Here is an 18,312-nt window from a genome sequence, read left to right on the forward strand (position 1 = left end):
AAATCAGTTTGTTTTTTTTTAAATCCAGCACTGTTTTCTCTCTTTTAGGTATGCTTCATTATTCTTACAGCTGCTCAGTTCAGTTGACTGACATTCATGCAGACATTTCTTATTCACATCAATCTTTTACAAATAGCATAATTTATTGCGCATAATATTTCTAAATCATACCAATTTCTAAAAGTATCACTTAAATTTCTTGATCAAATTCATTCAATATTATACCAAAAATTGCATAGCTATATATATTCAGTAAAACCACAATATCATAATTCAAAATAATTAATTTTCTTGGGGCATCAAGGGGTTTGAAGATCTCATGGCATGTTCTATGACATTTATCACCCAAAGTGATCTCATATGACTTCAAAAGACCAAGTATTTAGCTTTTACTGATTTAGATTTTGAATCTTTTTTTGAGAATTTTTTTATCAAACTAAAAAATCAAGTTATTGCACATCGAGTTGGACTGCATAGAGCAGTCATTTTGACAGCAATTGGAAAAATTCAACATAAATTATTTCTCTTTACTTGTCTTAAAACAGCATTTATTAAGTTTCTCTAATGCATTTTTGCAATAAACCCTTTTTCATGCACCATTTTTTGTGGGGTTTCTGACAAAATAATGACTTGTTGCATGGTAAACACTAATCTTGTGTTCAGGGGCAGCAACACAGTGGGGGGGGGGGAGTCTCCCTAAGAGAGGTGCCAAATCTGAGTTGAAAGTGTGAAAAGAAGCTTTGTCTATCAAAAAAAACCATTGTCAGGGGTGCCAAAAATTGGTCCAGCACGGGTAGAGGTTTGTTCTCAAGCTGCCCCCGCCTGTTTTTTGTTAATGCAAAAAATATTTTGATAGTGATTCTTTGAACTCATGTAATTCATTGCTTTATTTCCACTTCACATACCACTGACATCATTTACAATATAGCACTGTTGAGAAACTTCAATTAGCATGCGTAGAATGAAAAGTTGCGAATAGCCATGGAATTCTGAACATTTTAGAGTATATAGAAATGTCCTCTCCTCTTTTCAATACAAGATTCATTGAGAGACTGGTTATTTGTGGAGATGAAGATTACAAGGAAGAAAATTCATCACTGGCCCCACAGGGACTTGAACTCCGGTCTCTCGCTTGCCGGACGAGTGCTCTGCACTCCGGTATTGCCAGAGTTTTCTATCAACAATGGTTTTTTTTTTTTGGTCGAACTGAGTTGCTAAAAGAATGAATCTAATGCTCGAAAAGCAAATTAAATTCTGACATACCTTTTAGCATACAAAGGGTGCCGTTTTTAAAGAAAGAAGTATTCATTTTTTGTCAAAAGTGTGTCATAAAACCTGGGTTATATTTTCAGGGCTGACTTTACATTTCTTTTCATGTTGCTCAGCAGACAGAATTTTAGCATGGCAGTTCGACCCAGAAGTTAAAATAGAAAGAACTGATTCCGTGTGAATTTAGTGTTCAGAAATTCTGAAAGTTTGCCAGAATTTCCAAATTATGTATTTTTGGTCTTCAAAAATTTGTTGTATAACAACAACTTGGTCGAGAGAAACAAAGTCTGACTGCTGATAGAAATTTTCCAAACTAAATTTGCTCGTACAAAAACCAAGATTTTTTTTCCCCTTCCAACTACGAATTATCCAAAACATTTGAAAAAAAATTTGAATAAAACCAAAGATATTAAAGTTAAATTAGACATAACACTTAAGGGGAGCTAAGAAAAAGTCTGAATTATCCAAAATTTTAGTTAACCAAGTTCCACTGTATTTATAAAGGGTTATACCGGTGTTTTTTAAAGTGGGCGGAATTTGCGACGAGCTGGAATTATTGTGATCAATTATACTTTGAAGTGATATTTTCATGAATTCACAATATCTACTAAACTATTCTGGAGGAGCCGCAGATGAATCATGAATAGGGCAAAGAAGCTGCAAGTGACAAAAAATTTGACAACTACTTTGCTATATCAGCACCTCCTAGAGATAGGCCTCCGCACGGGTTGCCAAGTTCATCTGTAATGTCATTAAGACTACCTAGCAAGTTTGCCACATTTTGAACCACAGCATCTTATTTCGTTTCTCCTTATTTTGGCATAGAATCTTTGGTTGACTCACAAATACTGCATGATGATTGGATGTGGGGCATAGAAATCGCTAATTCTGAGCCTGATCATTTCTTTTTCACACAACGATGATACTTTTCTTTCTTTCATACCGAGTACAATTCAGGTCTACACACACAACGATGACACTGGCACGAGCAGGGGAATTTTTTTCCCTGAATATTCTGAGGCAAAATGGACTACTTGCTAACATCACGAGCAGCGAGCGGGGGCCTTCTATCTACACCTATAGGAGAAAGCCTCCGCGCGAAGCTCGTGACGTCACTGAAGTCATCCATTTCACCTAGTCATTGAATATACTGCAAAAAAGGTAAAGATTTCGAATACATCGGACTGCTATTATCCAATGGCTACAGCTGAAATGAACGACTTTCAGTTACGTCAAAGCTTCGCGTGGAGGCTTTTTGCTATAGAAGATGTTGGCTATATGCCTGGCCTGTGCTAACTCCATCTGGAGCAGTCTGCTCTAGCTGGTGTTGCTTCTGCCCCTATGGCTCAGTCGAAAATGAGAGACCCATGGCTGGATTGCACATATCGTAACACGCATGCTTAATGTGAGAGAAGGCGAGTTCTTCAAATAAAGTGTCTTCGGCTGCTTATCTACGCTAAACGCCAGGGTTGATTAATTAACGATTTCACTTCGAACTTTTACGAACTCCCCTCTTATTTCAATGTTAAAATTTCTTGTTTTATTCGAATATTTTACATAATTCGCAGTTGGAGGGAGAAAAAAGAATGATTTTTGTGTGAGAAAATTTAGTTTGGAAAAATTCTACAAGTCAGACTTTACTTTCCTCGATCAATTTGTTAAACAACAATTTTTTTAAAGACTAATAAAAGGTTGAAAATTCTGTTTTTCCTTTACTCTTTTTTTGATAATTGAATGCTCATTTTAACATTGCTCAGCTGGAGTGCATCGAGACTGAGTACTACTTAAAAGTGACATAGCATGAAATATACGCACAGATATGAAAATTTGTTCAATCATTTATGCTATTCATAAAAATATTACATATATGTGCCTCGGTGAAAGTGATAATCCGGAAATGATTTGTTATCGCCAGTTGTTATTGAAAATGAATAACTGGCGATAACAAATAATTAACAAAATTTATAAAACTCATCGAAATGGTCGGTCCCTTTTGATAAGTTTTATAAATATTGTTTATATACACTCATGTCCACAAATTGAGGATAATGCCAGCTCCGGCAAATAAAGGTTCAGAAACAAAACAAACGCTACTTATTCAAAAATATCTCCTTTACAAAAACTTAATATTACATGGTATGTCTCCCATGCGATGAAATACAGTCCGTACAACGCCTAGGCATGCTTAGTATCAAATTATCGATCTGATCTTGGGGAAGATCACTCCACTCAGCAAGCAATGCTCTCCGAAGTTCCGGTACACATGTAGGAGGTGGTTGGCGTGCTGCAACTCGTCGGCCAAGCATGTCCCACACATGCTCTACCGGATTCAAGTCAGGTGAGAATGCTGGCCATTCCATACGGGTTATATCCTCAAATTCAAGGCATTCGTTTACGATGTTTGCTCGGTGAGGACGGCCGTTGTCATCCATAAACACAAATTCTGCGCCCATGGTACCCCTAAACAAACGTACATGTTCTAGAATGATGTCCCGATAAATTTGGGCTTTCATGGTTCCGGTTTGAACATGCAGATTTGTTCTGGAACCCAGTATGATTCCACCCCAAACGAGCAATGCTGCACCACCGTAACGGTGTTGTTCAATGATGTTATCTTGGTGGTAACGGGTACCTGGCGTTCTCCATATGAAAGTCCGACGTGAATCAGACTGCAAGCTAAACCTGGACTCGTCGGAAAACATCACACAAGCCCACTGTGACGATGTCCACATTGCATGTTCTCTACTCCAGGCTAATCAGCGGAACACATCTGACAGGCCTGCGAGCATATAGACGAATATCTCCCAAACGTCTGTACACGGTTTGCCTTGAAACTGTGGTATCCGTGGCTGCAGATAGCTGACGAGACAGGTCAGATGCTGTGCTCCGTCTGCTTCTTTTGGCAGTTACTGCCAAATACTGGTCTTCATTCGGCGTTGTAACTCGGGGGAGACCTGTATTGTAACGTCTACTGACATTTCCGTTATCTTGGAATCGTTGCCAAAGCCTAGAGATGACACTTTGGGCAATTCCAAGTTCCTCGGATACTTCCATCTGAGTACGCCCACATTCTAGGCGGCTGATAATTCTACCACGTAAAAAATCATCCACATGCGTCCTCTGTGTCATAACTATTCGCTTATGGCACTGAGCGCCGTACAGAACTCTTATGAACAATTTTACTTCTTTTGCACTAAAGGATCATCGGAAGCTAAAGGAAGTTATTGCCATTGCTACTTTCTGTGCACGACACAAAAGTGCAATGCGATAAGCTTCCTTACAGAGGCAATGCAAGGCAATAACAAGGAAAGGGTCGGAAGGTGTCATCCTCAAAAAGCTTCGAAAAAATTACCACTAATTCTACTCATTTAAATATGCACAACAACATAAAAATATCCGGCAGAATTATAATGGGTCACTCAAAAAAAATTGTAAATATTAATATTTTGAATGCTAATACAGGCCAAGAATGAAATTAAAAATTCCGAAAACGCCGAGTGACGTCATTCAAACAACATGATTAGGCACTTCACAGATAGAGAAAGAAAGAAAAAAATAAAATAAAGCGGAACCTCGTTTATACGTCTCTCGGTATACGGTTATAGGACATTCACGTTTATACGACGTTTGACTTCCGTCGCAATATGTTCCTATACATTTTAATGTTAAAATAATTAATTTATTCGCCACAAAACCTCAATTACTGGACGTTTTCACTGACTCGCACACCGAATCTTTTGAGAAAACTTCCATCGAATGCGCGCAATTTTTGTATACAGTGAAAACGCGTTGCTGCCAGGGCTGTCTCAAGAGCATCATGGGCCCCCAAGCCAATTGATTTTTCTGAGGCCCTACCTCGTAAATTCTAGAAAATTTCAATCGGATCTCATTTTTGTGAGGCCCCCGGGCCGTGCCTAGGTAGCCCCATGCGTTAAGACGGCACTGGTTGCTGTAACAGTTCTTCTTTCATGTTGTCACCGCAATAGCCATAAATGATAGTAGCTGATGGTCATTTAGAGTGAACTCTTAAGTGATTTGTTTATTGCTTGTTTCTGGGAATATGCAGACGCAATGAGTCCAAAAGAAACGGGTTACAATTGTTTTGACGGCCATATGTCTTTTCAAATTTTTTCTTCTTCCAATGTTTTCACCGTTATCCTCAAAGTGTAAGAAAGTCCACACATTGTAAGCATTTGGAGGGTACAGGTCTGCCGATAAGAGACACATACGGTACACATACACAATAAGTTCTTTCGATCGTTTCCTGTGGAATTGCTGTGCTTGCTGGCTGTGTCAAATCCACCGTTCATAATGTTGACAAAACGAAAAGTGCTTTCTTTTAAAAAAAAAATAACGGGAAATTTTGGAACAAGAAATTTAATTCATGAAAAAATTTGATCTTGCAAAACAGTTGAATATCTCTGTGGCAACTTTGAATTTGAAAACGATTATAAAGCAGAGAAACAAAATCAAAGGCCAAGCTGCTGGTTGCAAATCATCTACTGCCAAAAAAATGAGAGTACAAGATAAGAAATTTTCCCAAGTCGAGAAGATTTTGTTGCTATTTTTTACCCTCTGTCGTACCGCAAAGATAATGCTCCAAGTGATTTGAAATGCTCGATTTAATTATTTTTCCCTCAAGTGTTATTGAAATATTTTTTTATTAACGTTGGAGGCAAGGCCGTCTGAAGAGCATCATGGGCTCCCAGGTCAAGTGATTTTTTTGCTGTCCTACCTGTCATTCTTTCGAAAATTTCAACCAGATCTCATTTTTGTGAGGCCCTCTCTTCTCTTGAGGCCCCCGGGCCGTGCATTAAGACGGCACTGGGTGGAGATGCAATTAAACACATTGAATTTTATAATACAGGGTGATTATAAAAAAACTATCCCGACATATGGGCCCCTAACTATCATACCATTCACAGAAACTGAATGAAATTTTGGCATAAGGTATTTTGATGCATGCGCTCAAGAATGATATGGAAAACAACAGTGTCACTCTAACAGTTACGGTTACAGTGAGAAAATTTCGAAAATATCAAACGGCAACACCAAGTTTTTTGTATTGGAATGTGATCTCCATTGTGAAAAACCCTAAATAGCGTTCGAACGGCAACTGTAGCATGAAAATCACCGGCGGTAGATAGGCTAAAAGTGAGGACAACCAATAAGGACAGAGAAGCAGCATAAAATAAAGCATTTTATTGTGTTTCACAAATTTTCCACATGACCTTGTGGAGGACTAATCAGGCTGGGATCTCAGCCGAAGAAACGGTGTGATGAATGAAACGAACATTAATGCTCTGGTGCACGGCAAAGTCCTTTTTACTTTTTCCTTGCCTAGCTCCGGGGATTTTCGTGCTACAGGTGCCATTCCAACGCTATTTAGTGTTTTTCAGTATGGAGATCGCATTCCAATACAAAAAACATGGTGTTGCCATTTGATATTTTCGAAATTTTCTCACTGTAACCGTAACTGTTAGAGTGACACTATTGTTTTCCATATCATTCTTGAGCGCATACCTCAAAATACCTTATGCCAAAATTTCATTCAGTTTCTGTGAATGGTATGATAGTTAGGGGCCCATATGTCTGGATAGTTTTTTTGTAATCAACCCGTATATATATAAGTGAAAAACATAAAATGAAATTTTTTATATTTCAGGAGTAACTAATCTAAGGCAGAATGATCTGATTTGAATATTTTTAATCACGAACATAAAAAAAAGGGGGCAACTTGCAAATCATTGATAATATCTCTTGGATCATTTTTGGGACATCTTTGAACATTTTTGGAATTTTTCTTTCACATTTCCCTAAAAGACAGACCTTAAATTTTTAGATCTTTCTTCAAAATTTTTTAAAAACATTTAAAGATATTTTCTCCCATCGACTACTTGTTAAGATTTCACAAAGTGGCTTCAAACGCAGCCACTGAATCTTGATATGGCCGATATTTCATTATTTTTCGTCAACCATAATCATTGGGTACATGTTCTTTCAGATGCATTTTCGAGTTGCAACCTGTTGGCATTTCTTTTACTTCTACGGTAGATCGAACTAAAGCGTCTTCATACCTATATTCTATGAGTTCTAGATCCAACTACAAAAGGGTTTCTCTAGGCTGTGTAGCCTATACAGAAGCAAAAAAAAAATTGAATGTTTTTATGCAAAATTTCAAACTATGAGCGTACTGAACTGAATGATTCGCAGAGAAACCCATGATTTTTTTTAAACATAATCCTCACGCATTCCCAAGAGGCCTGTAAGATCTGTCAGAAAAATGTTAGTAGACATCGAAGAACCGGGATTTGAATCAAGACAATCAGAGGCTAGTTCCGTAACCACTGAACTGCCACGCGACAATTTTTGACGCATTTCATCTGTCTGGGAATACAGCAGTGAGTTTTCGGGGTTATTTTACTGGTGCGACTTATACGCCAGAGAGGCGCACGGTTAATAATTATTAACTATAAGATAAAACCCCAGAAACCATGCAGTCGATCCACTAATGACTCGCAGATTTGAGCATTTTTAACTTCACGTCCTTAGTTTGTAGAACTTATTGGCTTATACATACTCTTAAATTTGTCATTTTTGTATTGATTTAGTATTTATCATATTGGTTGGGAATAATAATGATTTGTTTTATTAATGCGTGGGTCTCACCCGGATACAACCCAAGGACCTCGTGACAAGTAGATCTGTTTACAATTTGCGAGAGTTAGTATGCAAATTGGTAGGCAGAAATTTTTAACTGGTAAACAGGGCCACTCAGAAAAATCCGTTTGTCAAAGCACCCCCATGATGCTGTTAAAATGACTGAAGCTAATTTTATAGAAATTGCACGAAATCTCATTCCAAAAACTAAGCATTAACGTGATCCCTAGTTTGCAATATTATCAGTTTTTCTGTATTTGTGCCATTCTTTTGATGGATATCTTCAACTATACAATCAATCGAATATTTTAGGATTTTCTGCGGGATGCTTGATGCTGGAAAAAAATTGTACATAAACAAAAAACATTTTGGCAACTTTTTGTGGTGCCCCTTTTCTCTTGATGCCCGTGCTTATTTTGCTTAATGGTTAATCCGGCCCTGTGTTGCCACCATCTCGATAACATCCAAAATATTGGTTTCCCCCCCCCCCCTCGTGCTCAATATTTTTTGAGCCCTTCCCGTATTTTCAGTAACTTCACGCCTATGCATATTTTACTTGATACCATTTCTAATTTGATGAGGCACTAGTCTGTTTTAAATCCTCTCTCTACGAAATTATTCTAATGTACTACCCCTCAAGCAAAGACAATCATAGAAAAAAAAAAGGAAGATTTCTAGTGAAAAAAACCGTGTTTTTTCAACACACAAAAATTCTCAAGTTTACCTTCTTATCTCAAATCGACGCACATACCTTGGTAAGCGAAAGAATGATGTTTGTATTTCTTTCATAGAACTTCCGACGTAATATCACGTGAGAAACATTGGACGGGCTAATGCATGGGCTCAACTATGGAAAAATTACTCTGGAACTTTTTCACCCGCTGGTTGTGGATAAATGTTCAGTTCAAAAACAAAACTTGCCCAACGGTTTAAAAAAATACACGATGAAGAAAAATAAATCAAAAATCGTAAAAACATCGGTTGATTTTCCATGAGCGTGGTCAGCGCCAATGTGCCGACTTTTTCTCACCGAAATTGGAAACCTTGTCAGCTGATATTGTTTGCTAGATTTGGCAACCCTTTATCAAACCACACTAATTAATCGCACATTTCGAAAATCAATTTTTTTGTGTATAATTTCTTTGTAGTTTTCCGTACATCCCACATATTTCGATTGATTATCGCACATTACCGCATATTAAATTTACTTCATATAATTGAATTTTTTGTGCCATTTTGTGTTCTTTGTCGGCCATCTTAAATTGACCTGCAATTGCTTGGCGCGGAAAAAAGTCGCCCAGTTGGTGGTCACCACGCTTATGGAAAATTAACCAAAAAATCGAAGATGCGTGGGATGAAAAAAAATTACAAATTTTTATTGATACCCAGGGGCAGGATGATTTATGTCAATTCATATATACATGTACATTAGATCAGTCGGCTCAGTCATTGACGCTGGGAGGAGGGCAATGCCCCATGACCCCCCATTGGTTTTATAAGACACTTGTTGTCAAGCGTTGTAAATAAGAACTATGCAATTGTAGGATAAAATAATTTTTCTAGAAGTTATTGACTACATTAGTTCTACGTTAGATTTTTTGTTTGCAATTGGCAACATCTTTGAAAATGTTTTCTTCAGAGCTTCATAAATAGGCTGAACATATTTGCTTGAAAAGAAATACAGGATATTAAGCTTCGAAATACAGCACATTTGTCAATTTCCGCCAAAAATGATGCCAAAAATAAGCAAAGTTGCCAACTCGTGCTAAAATCACCAAAATAACTAATTTATTACTTTTACCAGCGATTATGGACAATTCCCAAATAAAGTTGGAAAGTCTGATAAATATAGAAAAATTTATAACCTGTTTTTTAGGTAGCTTCAATTAATTATTTTTTCCCATACATGATACGTGCACTACATACATTTTGCAATAAAAATTAAATTAAAATAAGTGTGAAGAAGAAATAAACGTTCAAAACAACATAATCAGTTATGTTGGCTTTCTACGCACGTATCAACATGTGCAAACAAAACCAACATTATAGAACATATTCACAACGTGATGAGGACAAATAACAATTTATAACACCAACATATGTTTCGGCACTCATGGGTGCCGTTATCAAGGTGGAAAAACACGTTCTTCTCTGTCCCAACGAAAAACGTGGTATGTTCAGTTAATAAAGTAATTGATTGACGGATTATCGTATTTACCAATATGAGTTTGGGAATACATAATCACCGTTGAATATGATAAATTCCCAAATTTATGAACAAAAATTCACAAATTAGAGTTTGTAAAAAAATTAGAGTTTGCCTGATTTTACTGTCCGCTAACAGTGAAGTACATTAAAGCCCTATTCAACGGGACCGGGGAACAGAAATCTGTCCGTTAAGGGAGATGCCACTATACGGATTCATTAATTTTCATTTTCGTGCTTGAGAATACATAAATAAAAAGTTGAAATCAGTCGCATGGATATCCAACTCTAAAGTAGGTCCGGCTAATTATTTTATATATATAATTTTCTGCGCTTTGCGTATCTGTTAGCAAACTTTTCAAAAATCGAGAATTGAATTCAATTTTTTGAAATTATCGATGTGGTGGAAAACCCCACAAAATTTCTGCATTTCTACAGTGAAATCGGCAATTTTAACATTGATGTGTATGGGGATCATCCTGTACCTGTCCCTCAAATTGATGCTGATGATAATTCTGACGTCTATTTAAAAAGCCTTTAGTCGTTATTATTGTGATGGAACTTCTGAGTTGGGATCATTTAATTAATCAGCATTTTAATCGTTGACTTGAAGTATAAAATGAAGAAATGTGTTGAGTTGGCAACGTTTAAAATACGTGAAAAATCAGGGCTGTTTCGGAAATACAGGATGTGTGATCACATTATTCATAAAGTTTGAAATTACCTGATGATCCCTTATAAAAAACCCCCGAGAAATAGAGCAGATACCATCGAGCTTATATTACTGGAGGGAGTATGACGTCAGCGGTCTCCGCCTTGGCAGTACTGAGAAGGCACTCATGAGGGGCGCCAAAATGCATGCTTGCCCCGGCTGACCAAGCATCTAGTTGCGACCCTGATGTCTAATACTGTGAAATAAGATTTTGAATCGGGATGACTGGCGCTTTAAGTCTGATAATGTGAGTCCCTTGCACCGAGGGCTCATCACAGTGTTAAGGCCATGGCCAATTTAAGGGAAAGGCAGACTGGGCTGTAGGGGGCTTTAGTTATCTTATATCTATAAATATACAAATACAAATACAAATACAACGCCACAACAGGCAAAATGCCCAACGAGGTGGCTGAGAAAAAGATGCCCATAAAAATATGGATGTCATATATTTCAAAAATACAGTAATCCAATTAAAAATGCAATTTAAAAAAATTATAAACAATATATACACGTGATAAAATATTATACAATGCCCATAAAGAATACTTATGGTTGTCTTATTCTAAGTATGGATAGCTTCTCGATTTACCCCAACATGTTTATCGTATTTCTTTTTAAACGTGTCAATTGTGTTACAATTTACTACCTCCGGGGGTAAGCTATTCCATTTATTAACAATCCTATTAGAGAAAAATTCCCTGCGACACCATAACCTTGCATCGTCCCTCACCAATCGATACTGGTGTCCCCTTGTAAAAGCAGTCGATTGGCGGTGTACTAAAAGTTCATGGTCCATCCTATCCATCCCATTGAAAATTTTGAACACTTCGATCATATCTCCTCGACACCTGCGTTCATCCAATGTAAACATATTCAAAAAATGAAGTCTCTCTCTTCATAACTCAAGCCCTGTGTGTGCCAATAAGGACACGCGTAGCTCTTCTCTGCACCCCTTCAACCAAGTCTATGTCCCTCTGTAGGTAATAAAAATATAAATTTTCTTGAATTTCAACCAAAGAAGCCAGATAAAAATCTTAGTCAAAAATTAAGGCCCCCATCCAAGGATGTGGGGGGCTGCTGATTCACTACCATATGTGTGTATCTTTTAATAAATCGACATATTTTTCATCAATGGATTCAATAGAATTTCAAGCTCTGACTTTTTAAAGTATGTAGTTAGCGTAAAATATTATACATAATGTATAATATTTATGTTATGTATAAATATTATACATAATGTATAATATTTATGTTATGTATAAATATTATACATAATGTATAATATTTATGTTATGTATAAATATTATACATAATGTATAATATTTATGCATTTGCAGTAAAACCCATTTTTACGGCCCCTAATATTTTGCGGCTCGGTGCGATCGCACCCTTCGTAGTTGCCCAATTCCGGCCCTGGCGGCCGGAAGTTGTGCACCCTAGGTTTAACCAAACGTATTAAAGCATTAAACGTAGTAATTGCATATAGCAACATTCGCGTGCGCAAAGGTGATGGGGAATGAAAATGAAACCCTGACTCCAGCCCTTGGGAAAATCCTGCGTACTCCTATGTGTAGTAATAAGACGGGTTTCAATAAAAGTATCAGCAGAATATTTGTAGTACAAATAGCAATGGCATCTCAAGATGATGTGGCTCACCATTCGGGAATCACAGCCCCGTCACTACTTCACCAAACACCAACTCTGGCCATATCGCAATTTACTGCCATTAGTGAGATGGGTTGGAAGTGAAGGCGCTGTCTATCGGTGGTCGCCTCGAGTTCGTTAGGGAAAATATCTTATCTATATCCTCCCGGGACTCTGACAACAACCTTCATGGTGGTAGACGAGCATCTTACCACCATGCCACTCGGGCCCAGCCGCAGTCTTCAATATAATCCCTAACATATCTCGCGGCATTGCCGTACTCTGAGGGAAGAGCAGAGTCGTCCTAAGAGCATTTTGGGGCCCCCGGGCAAATTGATTTTTTTAAGACCTCCCTACCTAACTAGAAATGGTTACACAGTGCCGCAACTAGATGATTGGTCAGTCGGGGCAAGCCCGCATTTTAGTGCCTCCTTTTAATATTGAAGGAGAGGTTAAAGGTTGAAATTTTGCACCCCTTCTAGTTCAGCACCCAGGGCACCGGACATGACTGCTCTCCCCTAGTTGCGGCCCCGTGATTGCTTACCAATTTGCATGCTTAATCTCGAACGATATCTCATTATCATGAGGGCCACCTCTGCGTGAGACCCCCGGGCCGTGTCCGGGTGGGCCCATGCGTTAAGACTACACTAGGAAAAAAATTATTCCATAATTAATGAAAGAAATGATTCCAGTATTAATGAAAAAAGTAATAATTTAATCTTTTTTCATCTTTAGATGAGTTCTCTATCCTTTTTTTAATACCCAACATTTAGAGACCGAACTGTACATTTCTATGGGCAAATTACCAGGCACGAACTGTGTTTACACCGAGTTACGTGATTTCCTTACATTTGATGTCGCTGCCGTCGCGGTGGCTGCCTGTAGGCTGTACAAATTTCGCCACCCTTCTTCCGTTCCACTCTCATATTCTTGAATACGTATTACTGGAAATATATGCCTCCCATCCGAACTTTCCGCTATGTAGATGTATTGAGAAAAAAATATTAAAAAATAAAAAACTTTTTTTACGAACCGTGATAAGTCATCTCTCTCTGGCCTATAGTATTTGGAAAAATAATCTGGGCTGTTTTTTTTCTTCTTCATTTTGTACCAATTAGTTTGCTTTTAAAGTGGTATGTGTACGAAAATTTGACAAAAAAGTTTCGAATTGAATTCTAAATTGGAATCTAAAATTGTGTCTGTGTTCGAGTTTTTGCCTGGAATGGAGAAATATTTCTACAATATTTTAATATAAACAGCTGAAAGGCATTATATATGCTAATGTTTTGCATATATATAATGTTTTTCGCAAAAAAGTCAGATTTTTTCAAACACCGCTTGTTCAAGTGTCTTTAAACATTGTGTCTCTCTCAGCACTGAGGTATTACATGCTTTTTCATAATTTTTTAAAAATTAAAATGCCGAGAAGGAATTTTAGGGCACAAGATATGGGTCAATTTTGGTTATTTTTGCAAAAGGTTCCATGTTGTTGAAGTTAATATTCGAAAACAAATAACAACTAAAATTGTAAATGCTGTCGTTCAATTGTATAAATATATCCACAGAATTTGAGGAAACAAAATCGTGTTCCTAAAGTGAATAGTAAATTTTTAAATGATTTTTAAAAACGGGGATGTTTCTCATAGGAAAGCATGGGAAGCCACGGTTTGTTTGGGCTTACTTGGTCCCTTTAATAGAGCGATCACTGGCTTCATCTGGCAACCCAGATTCCCCATGCTTTCTCAATGGAGGCGCTGGTCGCGTCACCTCCTGTTATTCTTTCCTCCATGGCTCCCTCCAGTAATATAAGCTCGATGGCAGATACTTATACAGTCGAATCCCGTTATAGAACTCCAAGAGACCGGAGAAATCACTTCGTTAAATTGAAATTTCGCTATAAAGGAATTCCATGTTTTTGAATTGTTCTTATGTAAACTTATCTGAAGGATTAGAAAAGTGTTCGTTAAAACGCGAATTTCGCTATTACGGTATTCGTTAAAACAAGATTCGACTGTATCCCCTCCAGTGATTCAGTGGCTGGATAAGAGGAGCCGTATTTGGTGGCGAGAATTTTATTCTGATGAAATATAATTCTTCAACCAAATTTCATCGAAAAAAAATATTGTAATCTCAGACTTCTAAAATACGTTTCTTCCACGATTTAGATCGTTTTGCGTGATCGAATCGTTTTCTGTAATTTCCAAGCGTTCTTCCCCGAGTTAGTATGGTCAGCTTGGTGATAATAATTATAACGGGAAAAGAGACTTATCTGTGATGTCCTGACCTAGTCTCAATCCAATATGGTCAACAGTCATATATGTATGACAAGCTAGGCGGAAGCGGCCGGAAGTGTACTTTTTCTCACATTCGCGGGTGAAACGCCTTGTACTAACAACATTAGTACGAAAGTTACAAGTTTTGAGAACTGCCTCCAGAAAAGAAAATAGGAAGTTTAATGTGTTTTAAATTGATTCAAAGTATAATAATGTCAGCTAAATACTTAAGTAGGTTTACAATTTTTTGGAAATAGACGAATATAGTTAATTTGCCTATTGATCGTTTATTAATATTGTTGATTCCGAGTGTGTGGGGATGTTTATTTTTATACCGCTTCACACTGGATAAGTCACCTCACCTTTGCTCATTTATGTACCAAGAAAGATAATTAATTTCGATTTTTCCGTGAACGCAATTTTATTTTGTCATCTTAGTGTTTCGACAAACTTGTAAATAACTTTCTTAGATGAACCTATATGAATTATCTCGATCAAGTCGTATACCTCTAGCTGTTTAAAGAGTGTGACACGACTTGTAAATCTTGATTCGAATTATTTGTTTAGGGGTCATTAAAGTATTACTTCAGCATCAATGGGGGATGAGAGGGTGTTCAGATTCGCTGACAAGGGAAGAAGGGTTTGTATGATGCTTACGTTATCAACCACCCTTTATAAAAATGTGAAATATTCTTAGAATCTTTATCTAGTTTGTGGGCACCTTAACTAACATGCCCTATTGATAAGTCCTCCTTCTCTAGTAGATCTCTACAGTCCCCCCACATCCTGTCTTACTTATGGCAAGGGTCGGGCTATACTGTTTTGTGTTCACTCACCGCATGGCGTGCGCTGTCCTTGGGTGATTTGCTGGGCTGCCATACATAAACGGATACATGCTCTTCGAATGGCGGAGGATGTGGTTCACCGAGGGTGTGCATGGTGACAGGGGGAATTGTCTACTTTTTCCCTGCCTCCTATGCTAATGGTACAATGTTTCGTGAATGGCAGATTGCCATCACCTTCCCCTCATCTCTGCACCGTTTATGCTCCTATATCATGTGGATGAGAATATGATTTTCTTGTATGATGGAAAGTTGCGACAGCAACTGGTTTATGCCTAGGTGGGATATTAGAAAAGAAGCAAATGTTTGGAGTTTAAATTGGTAATCATTGGCTTGCAAAAGCCTTATTGTCTCTCTCTACATCCATAATAATTCTATCAATCATATCGATAACTAAATAGAAAGGAATTACTTCAAAATATTCAAATAGTTGTTTTTAAGCGACCATCTTGTCATTGACTGATCAACATCTCTGGAATTTAGAGAAGTAATGATGAATAAGATGAAAGACCTTCAACTAGCTACAGCAATCTATACCACTCCTTTACTTGATACTAAATTTAAACCAGTAATTAACCAGTCAAGTGGTTACGACGGCGTTTGCTGTCGCTGCCATACGTAATGTAGGTGCTTACGACGGCATTTGCAGACGCGCAGACTTTTTTCGGTCTTTTTCACCAGTCAAGTGGTTAAGACGCCATTTGCCGTCGCTGATATACGTAATGGTGTTGCTTATGACGGCATTTGCCGGCACAAAGACTTTTCTGTCTTTTTCACAGATATGACGAAATGATTTGTCATACATGTGCTGCCATCTTTGTACAGCCATCCTTCTACTTTATTATCTCATCACTAGATGGAGTTGACAATTATATTTCAAGGTCTGAGATTATTATTACTATTGTCTTTGTCATGTTTTGCAAAGCTGCATCCCCATCGCTATTTTTTTTCCAATTCCCTTACGAAGATGCATCTGTTTTATTACTCATATATCTTTTAGCAAAGGTTCAACTACTATGGTTCCACATAAATCCATCAACAGCATTTCTTTTAGTCACAGGACATTATGACACCCCCTCCCTCCACTTTTGGGGTGTCATATTATGTCTCGACACATTCGAGCTATAAAAAAAACATGCTATAAAAAAATATTTTAATATTTCAAACTTCCAAGAAAAGGAAAAAAAGGGAAAAAGCATGCGCATCTTAAAAAAAAGTGGGCACTGCAGGTAACGCTCTGAGAAATTAATTGGACAGTTGACTGGTTAATAAACTTAAAACAAGTTTAAAATATAGTGTTCAGTCTATAATCATGTGAAGAATAATCCCTGTGTATACATAGCAAAGTTCACTACAGCAGTGTCAGATGGTCAGGGGTGGGAACTCTGCGCCAATTGCGCCGCACTGCGCCAAAACTAATATCTTGCGCCATCCTGCTCCAATAGCGTATTTTCGCATTTTTCTGCGCCAAATAGCGAATTTTGCTTCAGTATGCCCGGAATTTCGGAAAAGACGCCAAAAAACTTTTGTTCGTGCTAGCCACTAAACTTTTCTTTACGAGAAGAACGTGTTTTATTCCACTATACTTAAACTATCACCTTAAACTTTCCATCGCGAAACCCCGATATTGTCCGTGATCATGGAACTGAAGATGGTTTGCTATGGCTTTCAGCTTTAAAGTGCAAATTCGAGTGTTTCCGTTTAAAAAAAAAAGTTGTCACTGGAAGCAGCAGAAATTACTGTAGTCGATTGTCATAGTGTTAAATCCCGATGTTTCATGAAAAAAATTTTCATTCCGGGTGTAAAAAGCGCATGTCCGCCGAATTACGAATGTTAGTTTAGAAACTTTGCCGAGCCGAATAACGAGCATTAAATCGCCAATGTTACCGAATAATGAGCGTTAAATCGCCAATGTTGCCGAACAACGAGCGTTAAATCTTCGATATCGCCAATGTTGCCGAACAACTAGCGTTAAATCGTCAATATCGCCAAATAACGAGCGTTAAATGGCCAATCTCGCTAAATAGTGAGTGTCAGATCGCCAATCTCGCCAGATAATGAGTGCTGAATTGCCAAACATTGAGTTGATTCTTCCGAAATTCTCTCCCATTTTGCAACAATTTCTTTCCAAGTATAAAAAAATTAAAAACGTATAAAATTTTTTTAGCTCATTTGAAGTGCTGCTGTTCAAGGCAGCAAATAGTGCCCTCAGTAAGCAAAAATCATCTTAAATAGACGGGTGCAAAAAATTTTATGACAGCCGCTCTTTCAAACAAGGTGTCAAAAGCCTAAAACACCAAAAACAAAAATCAAGCTGACGAAAACATGTTTGACAACAAAAGACAGTGCAGATTTATTTTTAAAAGGGTTGAGGGTTAATGAAAATATTCTTGTTAATTTCACTGCTCAAATTTATAAATATCTGCTCCGAATCCCATATTTTGCTGCTCCAAAATTGCTCCAAATCCCGAATTTGCTGCTCCGAATCCTGAATTTGCTGCTTCAAAACTGCTCCGAAATAGACTTAGTCACTTCCCACCCCTGGATGGTGGTGGTCAGACTCACTATGTATATTCTCAAAAGCTAATTCCCATTGTGGCAAACGTAGGATTGACCTTTGGAGGGAGCACAAAATGCCGGGGTTGTGTAAGGAATTTTGATTTATTAGTCTTCAAATATCATATAACAGATAAAAATATTTTCTTCT

At 37.6% G+C, this 18,312-nt stretch overlaps 1 protein-coding gene across 3 annotated transcripts in view; it reads left to right on the top strand.

Moving 5' to 3' along the window:
* Positions 1-14,867: 14,867 nt before the first annotated feature.
* Positions 14,868-18,312, top strand: part of LOC149080074 (uncharacterized) — a 36,106-nt gene continuing 32,661 nt past the window's right edge. For all 3 annotated transcript variants that reach the window (XM_089239036.1, XM_089239037.1, XM_089239035.1), the window contains exon 1: positions 14,868-14,994. The gene's annotated coding sequence lies outside the window, so the exon portion shown is untranslated. The remainder of the gene's footprint in view (positions 14,995-18,312) is intronic.

Source organism: Pholcus phalangioides, unplaced genomic scaffold, assembly GCF_987345545.1.
Source record: "Pholcus phalangioides strain wild (caught in Gottingen) unplaced genomic scaffold, Ppha-v1.0 ptg000011l_1, whole genome shotgun sequence".
Taxonomy (NCBI): Eukaryota; Metazoa; Arthropoda; class Arachnida; order Araneae; family Pholcidae; genus Pholcus; species Pholcus phalangioides.